We start from the raw sequence: 9,913 nt of genomic DNA on the forward strand, positions 1-9,913 counted from the left end.
GTGTTAACTGCTGATGAAAGACTGTGATTGGTTTGGCTACTATACTTGGCATTAGATTAAACCCTTGGAATACCCTAAAGATAAATTCTATCTCCAATTCTTTATACAATAACATCTGTTTGGAATTATGCAATGGGGTTTTGTGAATATATTCTGGGAGAAAAGAATTATAAACGAAAACGATTTCAATAATATGCAATGTCACTTGCTAAGACTTGTCAAGAGCAAACACTCTTTGCAAACACTATCACAACACACATACCACAACATACAAAACAAAATGCTTCCAATATCCTACAGGGTTACTTTGTGATGGCAAATTAGCCTACAGTAAGTTGAATGTAATGTGTTTCAAATAGAGAACATTACGAGAAATTCTCGTAATGTTGGAATAGGACCGGGCACTATTGATAATTCCCAGGCACTGAGTCATCCCCATCAGGAGAATAACTAATGTAATCCATTGCGCATTAATCATGATGATTGTTGTATGTTGTGAAATTGTGTGTGTTGATTGGTCACTGTTGACCCTTTTTTTGTATAATAGTGATGTCTGTATCATGTATCAGCAGATGCCTGAAGAAGGTCCTTGACGGAATGGTTGCTAGTTACGGGGCCAGGCTTCCAGCATGGACCCGTATTGTTATTGGCATTATTCCGTTTCTTCTTCTTCTGCCGTTTTTGGCAGTTCTGGCTGAACCGTGCAGTCGCTTTTTATGAAACTCGGCCATATGATAGATGGTCATGAAAAACGATCAAGAAATAATTCTCACAATCTTTCGTCAAAAGGTGGCGCTATAGCACTCAATTGAAAAATGCCAACTTTGAACAGGTACAACTCATGCCCTGTTTGACCTACAGCCATGAAACTTCGATGCACACATGCGTCTCCTCATGCTGAACAACTTTCACCCTCTGACTTTTGACCTCTGACCTTTAGATCTCCCACCATTTTGAATTATATGAAAAACAGTTAAAACCTATCTCCTCCTGGGATTTTTGAGCAATCTGCACAAAACTTTTTACACATGAACTTTGGACCTATGCCAAAAAACGTTTGCAAAATATTTTCCATAAGTGAAAAAATGAAGCTTTAATGAGCCAATGAATATTGCAGTTTTATGACAATTATTCATCTGCCCCTAACACATACATGCAGACTTACCATTCTTTGAAACTTTGCAGAAATGCAAAGGGCCATTCCAAATATCACTGAAACCAATCTTACTCCAATTGGTCAAACGGGGGCGCTATAGCAATTTTTTGAAAATTGAAACTTTAAACAGGCAAAAGTCATGCCTCGTTTGGCCGACAGCCATTAGACCTGCTTACACATGTGCCTTGACTAATGAGGAACACATATATCACGTTGACCAGTAAGCACCGCCCTTAGATTGTCCGCAATCTTGAGCAGTTTGAAAAACACTTAAACCCAGGATTTTTCAGCTATTTGCGTGAAACTGTATGATCAGTGTGATCTCTTTTTTCAGAGGTTTGTCTGTTGGTCCAATAGCGTCCCGCTTAAGTGTATGTCTCACAACCTCAAGGTCACAGGTTCAAGCCTCACTTGGTGCAGACTTCATCTAAGTTGCATTTCACACAACATGACTATCAATGAATACATTTGCAATTGTTAAAGATAACATGAAATACTTAATTGAGTGTTTTTTACATACTTCATTGTGAAAATAGCTGATCTACAATCTCACAACTTTTCAGATAGCAATGAGAGTATGTTTTTTCAATGTATAACATACTTCATTGTGAAAATAGCCGATGTACAATCTGACAACTTTTAATGGTTTGTGAGCTTGTAGATCGGCTACTTTCACTAGTTTTGGTTCTGAGGAGATGTACAATTTCTTCATTGGGAAATGGTTTGTGAACGAGTGATCTTTGTGTTAGTGAAACAGGGGCTTGGGTCATGACAGAAGGCAAGAGTTTGTGATCCTCAACAGACAATATCAGCCTGGACAAAGCTATAGCACTATAGGTAGTGTTGCAGCTACCTAAAAGTGCCTCACGATCGCAAGGTTGCCGGTTCAAGCCTCACTTGATGCAGACTCATTTAAGTTGAATTGCAAAAAACATGACTCAATCTATTCCGTTTCCATGGCTCTCTCTCTCTCTCTTCAATCTATTCCGTTTCTATCTTCAATCTATTCCGTTTCCATGTCTCTCTCTCTCTCTCTTCAATCTATTCCGTTTCTATCTTCAATCTATTCCGTTTCCATGTCTCTCTCTCTGTCTCTTCAATCTATTCCGTTTCTATCTTCAATCTATTCCGTTTCCATGTCTGTCTCTTCAATCTCTTCAATGTCTGTCTCTTCAATCTCTTCAATCCTCTCTCTCTCTCTCTCTCTCTCTCTCTCTCTCTCTCTCTCTCTCTCTCTCTCTCTCTCTCTCTCTCTCTCTCTCTCTCTCTCTCTCTCTCTCTCTCTCTCTCTCTCTCTCTCTCTCTCTCTCTCTCTCTCTCTCTCTCTCTCTCTCTCTCTCTCTCTCTCTCTCTCTCTCTCTCTCTCTCTCTCTCTCTCTCTCTCTCTCTCTCTCTCTCAGGGTCGGCCATAGCTGAGTGGTTAGTGAGCCCGCCTAGGGAGCCAGAGGCTCTGGTTGACCCAGGTACGATTCCAGGCCAGGTCAGCAAATGTGTCGATGAAACGAAATTTGTCCCTGAGCAAGACTCTTAACCCCTAATTGCTCACAGGCCCTCATTGGAAACAAGACCGCAAGGACTTTCATGAACTGACCTGTTAAAGGAATTATCATTTCTCTTTCTCTCTCCTGGCCCCGTATTATCGCTGCTTGCAGCTATATTTTTAATTGTTTTGTCATTGTAAATCTTGTAGTGAAAAAAACACTGCCCATCTGCCAGTAGACTTGGGTGAGGTGCTGGAGTAAATAAAATAAAATAAATCTGATTTTGCACAGTTTTGAGGATGTGGAGGCTGTTCATTGTAAAAAGTATTAGAAATCACACCACAGAAATCTACCCAAGCTCTTTGTGAATCGTAAGGACCTGAGTTTGTTGGGACTCCTGTCATGTATCACATGTCTCCCATCTCTCTGCTCTCAGAGCCCCCCCCCACCCCCACTTCATCATACTTAATTACAAGCATATTAGTAGATATTACTAGTACACAGGACACACACACACACACACACACACACACACACACACACACACACACACACACACACACACACACACACACACACACACACACACACACACACACACACACACACACACACACACCCCTCAGGGGACATAGATTAGATGTCAATGCCAAGTGTTGTGTGTAATAGATTTCTAATGAGTTTCATTAGCAGACTTTGTAGTATAGTATTTCCACCATGCTGATGACTCAGCGCTTCCACTGAAAGATTTGATTCAATCACATTAGCCGCATAGACATGTAAGTGTACATAGTAGAATCCTGAGTTTGAATTGAACCCCCAGACAGGGTTCAAATGGAACCAAATGGAACCTACAGTGAGTTAAAGTGACACTCAGGATGTTACAACGTAGTGACGTGGCTGTCTTGACAGAAACCCTGGCAGTTAGGAACTGACTCAGACTGGGACGTTTTTTTCCTGATAAAATCCCCAGAATGACAAGACTTTGAGAGTCATGGATACTGTAGGAGTGTACTGTCATTGCTGAAGCACCTGTGATCACATGTATTACAACAACATTATTACTTTTCAAATAAACACTAACACTTTGATTGCTAATTTAATGGGTTAAAACAAATGTAAATCATGAATCATTCACTTTCAAGTTCCTTACTTTACTATCAGGCTCTAATTGTTTAATACGTGCTGTTTAAAACTGCTGAATCAAATGTTATTTCTAAACTATCAGTATACTGGGACAACACTGTATGCCAGGTCAAGTTCTCTAGGAAAAAATGAACTCCTGCTCACTGTCTCCCTCACTTACGTACATAATGGAACACTTTATTGTCTCCGCCAGGCCAAAGGCGTGGCCGAGACTATGTTTTCGCCCTAACTGTCTGTCCGTCCGTGTGTGTGTGTATTTCCGTCCGTCCATCTGTCCGTCCGTCCGTCTGTATGTGAACAGAGAATCTCCTGTACCGTTTGACCGATCGGTGTGAAACTGTGCACGCATACTCCCTGGAGACAAAAGCAGTACTGTACCTCTGCCCCAAATATTATATCGGTCTGTTATAGCGCCACCATGAGGCCGATTTTTGCTAAACACATTTCTTTATATTACTCCTACAGATTTTGTGCAAACATCACGCAAATCGCTATACATTATCTCTATAGTCATGTGAAGGATCTGTCCAATTTTTCATATGCCATCCTGATTAGCTAAGATTGGCTTCCAAAGTTTACAGGAGTGGCCCGTTTTGAACAAAATGCCTAAAATCATGAACACAGCGTCCGATTGCTGTGAAACTTTGCACATAAATTCCCACTAGGCCAAGGAAGAAATGCCAAGCAACATTTTTCAAATTGGCCACATGGTGGCGCTATAACAGGCAGATTCATGTTATGGCCTATAACTTTTGAACCGTAGGTCATACAATCAACATTCTTTTTCCCTTGGATGCCTTGGATCATTACACAACTCCTCAAATAAGTCACTTCCACCGGACACGTTTTCAGCCATGTTGCATTTCTTTTGCAAAAGACTTTGCTACTGCTCATACCAATTTTGTCCTCACCCAAATTGGTACACCATATCTCTGTAGTCATGTAATCAAAATGCGTCTGTCAGATTTTTTCTGATTCCATTCTGATTGACTATGATGGCTTCCAAACTTTGCAGGAGTGTCTCTTTCGCACAACATGCCACAAATCATGAACGCAGCTCCCGATTGCTGTGAAACGTCATGGTCGCGCTACAACAGCTTAACGTTTTGGCCCAATAACTCTTGAATTGTAGCTTGTACAATAAAAAAAAAAAACACTCTCCATTCTCCAAAACATTCTCACTCTCCTTATAGGACATAGCAGTGGCGGCTATTTTGTGGTTCCACAGAGCCAGAGCCCATTCATTTTTCCCATAGAGATTTCCAAAAATATTTGTAGCAATTATTTTAAGCCTAGAATCAAGCCATCCAGAATCCTGGTGAATCCAGAGCCTTATATTAGAGAGTTCCGCCACTGAGGGGGCAGAAAACAGCGCGGTTACATGGACCGTGGTTCATATAACTCGGAATAGTGACAGACGACATTCACATTTTCAGATTACATTTTCCGTTATTTTGAGCTTTCTTCAAAACAGACTTTTTGCTACTACTCCCACAGATTCTGTCCAAAACTCACACAAACAAGTAGCCTACACATTATCTCTGGGGTTATGTGATCAAGATGTATGAGTTAGATTTTTCAGATCCCATTCCAAGTGGCTATGACTGCCTTCCAAAGTTTGCGGGCCCTGGGTAAGCAACCCGGCCTAGTTTAGACACTGGGCCTCATGCAGCAACCGTTCTTAAGAGGAAATTTCTTCTTAAACCCACTTAAGAAGTTTTTAAGAAGATTTTGGTATACTCCAATGTTTTCTTAGCTGTGATCTGTTAGCAATCACACACAGGTGTGACTGTAGGCAGGGATGCAGTCATGCCTTATATGGGGATTGGTGGGGCGGCTACCTATGGTAATTGGGATTAACTGGCACACCCCTTCAAGTTACGAGGATTGGGATTCATCATCATAAGAACATAAATTGCGAACAATTCTGCCTTTTAAGAACATTTCATGAATCTGACTTGATTTCTCTTAGGAATTCACTTTGGAAGAAATGTAAGAGGAAACATTAGGAACTTATTGCTGCATGAGGCCAATGTTTCCATCTGACCATCAGATTATCATAAGTAATCTAAAGCCAATAAATGGTTAATTCCGTCTGAAATTTTAAGGAAAGGGGTGCAGTGTGATGAAGGCACGTTCTGTGCATGTTAATGTGGATTATTAAACTCAGCAAATTGACCTTTCTGAATGCCACCCTTTCCTTATTCATTGCTTTCAGATGGAAACCTCATATGTCCAAAACCGTCCCTTTTTTTATATACAAAAAAAGTAATAGCCAATCTACAAGCTTGTAGATTTGCTATTTTCACTACTTGCTTTGTGTGACAGTCTTGTATTAAGTTATGGAAAAACTGTTGATATCCAGAAACATAATCATTAACCAACACAGATTATAATTTGCAGCTATAAATCTTTCACTCATGCACAAGTCACATATCTTTTATCGTCGTTGTTTGTGCTACCAACAAGTCCCAAACCTGTTTTGAGCCAATATAAAGTCTTGATTTACTCCTTGGCTCCTAATGAATGAAATGAGAAAGGCATTAATTTTTTACGGTGCCCAAGGGCCCTAGCCGTCTAGAACAGTGTTTCCCAAACGATGGGTCGGGCCCATTTTTATGGGTCACAGGTAAATATCCCTTTTTTTTACAGCTTGGCAAAGCTGTCACTAAACAGACACTGTAACTATTTGTCACTTTCTCGTTACTTTCTCACATTCTCCCTATTGGCTAAAGGCCAGCCAATGAGGGGTAGCCAATGGCTTCCCATACTCTGAACCAAGCCCCCAGAACCACCCCAGGTACAACAGTGAAGCTGCCGTCGCCTGGTGGTCAAATCTGGGTTTGCAAGACTTCCGCATTTAAAACGCTACTGCGCATGCTTCTATTGTTTGAAACCCGACAGCTGATGCAAGCAGGCTTTTGAGACGCCACAGCTAGACAGACACCTACACACACGCGCGCGCACACACACACACACACACACAAATACAGATAAACACACAGACAGACACAGATGCACTTGTTTTCTTTATATTGGTAGCCAAGCTGTAAATGACATTTTATGTCAATCTTGTTTAGGTATAAAATTGTTGTTCTTTATTATTTCAAAAGTTATAAATGTTTTCAGAAATAAAACGATGTGTGTGCGTGTGTGTATGTAGTTCACGAATCTCGAGAAGCGTCCGACCAACCAACTTCAAACTCGCCGATTGCGTCACCGGCGACCCGAGGGAGTACCATGCCGGGCACCCCTTGGCATGCCAATATGGGAGCGACTGACAGACAGATACAGAAATAAAGTCAAATAGGGAAAATATAGTCGACACGTTGAGAACGCGTCACGATGTAACTATTTTTGATGTATTTTTGTACCCTTGGGTCGAGGAGGAGACGCCAAATTTCTCTTTTGGGTTTCGAGCTGAAACGTTTGGGAATACTCTGAATCTCTGAATCTCTAGACCCACAAAATAGCTCAGATTGCTACAGTATGTGCATTTGATAGCATATTGTTTTTAGACTGATGCTAGGTTCTTGTTGGCAACATGATATAACATTAGCACACAAAGCTCATGTTAGCAGCACATCCTATGGTGATGTGTAGGCATTGTTCAAGTTACAGTATGCATATCCCTTGTAGCCCAATGTAAAGCCATCCAGTATTTGAGACGAACAGCATAATTTTTTCAGTTAACAAAAATGTTCTTTCAATTCTAGTTTTAGTTATTTTGTTAGTTTTAATTAGTTAACTATAATAAGCACACTACACTCCAAGAAACTTGCCCATTATTTCATAAACCACCCATTGCCTACTCTGCCCATTAGGCAGAGTAGGCAGTTGCCTAGGCCCCTAAACGTGGGTCAGTGCTGACTGGAGGAGTCTGATTTCACCTTACCAGAGTAAAATTTCTTTGAACTAAACCCAATATACTTCTAAAAACACAACATCCAAACATTTATGACAGCACTCACTCAACAAATACCTTTAAAAAGAAAAAAGGAAAGAGACAAGTGTCTTTGTTTGAAACTTCAGTCCTTTTTTAGAAAAATACTTTAAAACTCAATAAAAAGATTAGTAAAAAAAAGAAAATTAGGCCACAATACAACTCTACAAAATCTTAGTGTGAAACTTGAGCTTGTTTTGCTCTACACAGAGTTTGTATCCTGGCTGAGGATGATGACAAGCACACACAGAGCTCCCAGTTGCTTCCCTTAAACAGGAACAATTACTTTACTAGAGGCAGTTTGTGGAAAAATATAACAACTTTATTACCATGAAATTACAAAACACATCACTGTTGTCTATTAAAAACTAGCACGACAATAAAGTCCTTAAGGCAAGGTATTTAGTATTAAAATGGCAATCTAACAGTTACCTCTCGCAGTCTAAGGAAGGGCGGGTCGGCCCGTGCACACAGTGAATACCAAAATAACTAGGGGAAAAGAAAAGGGGACAGGCCTGGCCTCAAAGAAATCATGCAATATAAATACAAAATTCAAATACAAAACATGCAGTGCCAGGTTATATCAATACACACCAATAAAACCAAAAGGGTGCCCAGTGCAGTCCCAAGCTGAGAGGAAAGCCGTGTGCAGCAGGGCGGACCTATAGCCTTGAACAGGGTTACACGAATTAAACTGTAACAGAACAGAGGAGAGAAACAGTTGAAATACGCCAATATGGATAAATGTTAAAACCTATGCCTACAGTGTACCTTGGCTAGATGGCTCAAATAAACAAAACAAAAAGAGTAAATTAACAGTGGAAAACAGTGGCCGGTGTGGTCCCTTTAAGGAGACAAACAAAACGCATTAGTTGCCAGCCCTAGTATCACACTAAATAAAACACTATATTCAAATCATTAAAAGAACAAACAGCTTAAAACCTACTTTGTGTTGCAGTAACTGTGCACACAATGCAAGGCCAAGGCGAGGGGGGCAACAACCTCAACACCAGAGTGTTGCTGCTGCTGTATAAAAGAAGACGGTGATGTTACGAACTAAAATACATTAAAATCCACAAAGAGGCAAAGCATAAAATGTATACTGCTTTACCCGTGTCTCCAGGTAGGGCAGACAGAACAGACACCACAGGAGGTCACTTCATTTGTAAAACTGAAATAATAAATAAATGCATTAAAATAAGATAATAAAACACAATGATGTTGGCTAAATTAAAATGCTAAAGCACATGGGAAGCCTCCATAACATGTGCTCAAACAATACGCTAACATTAGCATTAGCTGCAACAAACAAAAGGGTCGCACAAAGTAGCAGATCTACAAGGTTCAGTTTTTGGCCTACCATGTGTTCTCCTTCTCCCTGCATGAACCATGCAGCCTACAGCAGAGACAAATGGCTCTCTACTGAGAGGAGCTAGGGTTTTATACTTCCTGGTCATGTGACTAAGTCAGGTGCAGTGGGTGCACCAGTCACCTAGATTCCCACACTAACCTTATTCCTAAACGTAAGATCAGTAAAACTATGCCTAATCCTAAACTTATTTCTAACCTTATCCTCAGTAAAACAAATACAACCGCTGGCCCGCGAAAACAAATGGGGGTAGCGTGTATTGGGGCGAGACTTTCGCTTACCCCAGTCAGTCAACGTCGCAGCAGCCGTGGAGTAATTAAACACAACAAACTAAACGGATTACATTCACACTAACACCCTGGAGCGATTTAGAAGCACGTTATAAGAAATCTAACACGTATGTTGATTTAACGTTAGTACATGTGTTTTATTGTTGGACATTCATCATGGCAGGTTATAATATGGGCTTTTGACAGCCCCTCTTCGTATCGGCCCGCTCCGACCCACTTTCACCCCTGAGTACCTGCCAGGCGACCGAGGCGAGTACAGTGATGGCCCCATGAAGACAAAGCCATTGTTCTGGGGGGAGGGGGTTGATTTCTTTCTTTTTCATTCGAAATTTTACACGGAACACCTACTATCCCTTCGCGGCCCAAAAAAGGTCCGGCTGCCGGGGTTGGGAAACGCTGGCCTAGGGCGCCACTAGGGGAAACAAAAAAAAAAGGCGGCGCTGTGGCAGAAAACGGTGGCTGTCCGACATAGGATAGGCTCCTGTCCTCTGTATTACTTTCTATTTATTAAAGAGACTGAGGTGCTTA

This window comes from Gymnoscopelus microlampas (genome assembly GCF_963454915.1).
Source record: "Gymnoscopelus microlampas genome assembly, chromosome: 12".
Taxonomy (NCBI): Eukaryota; Metazoa; Chordata; class Actinopteri; order Myctophiformes; family Myctophidae; genus Gymnoscopelus; species Gymnoscopelus microlampas.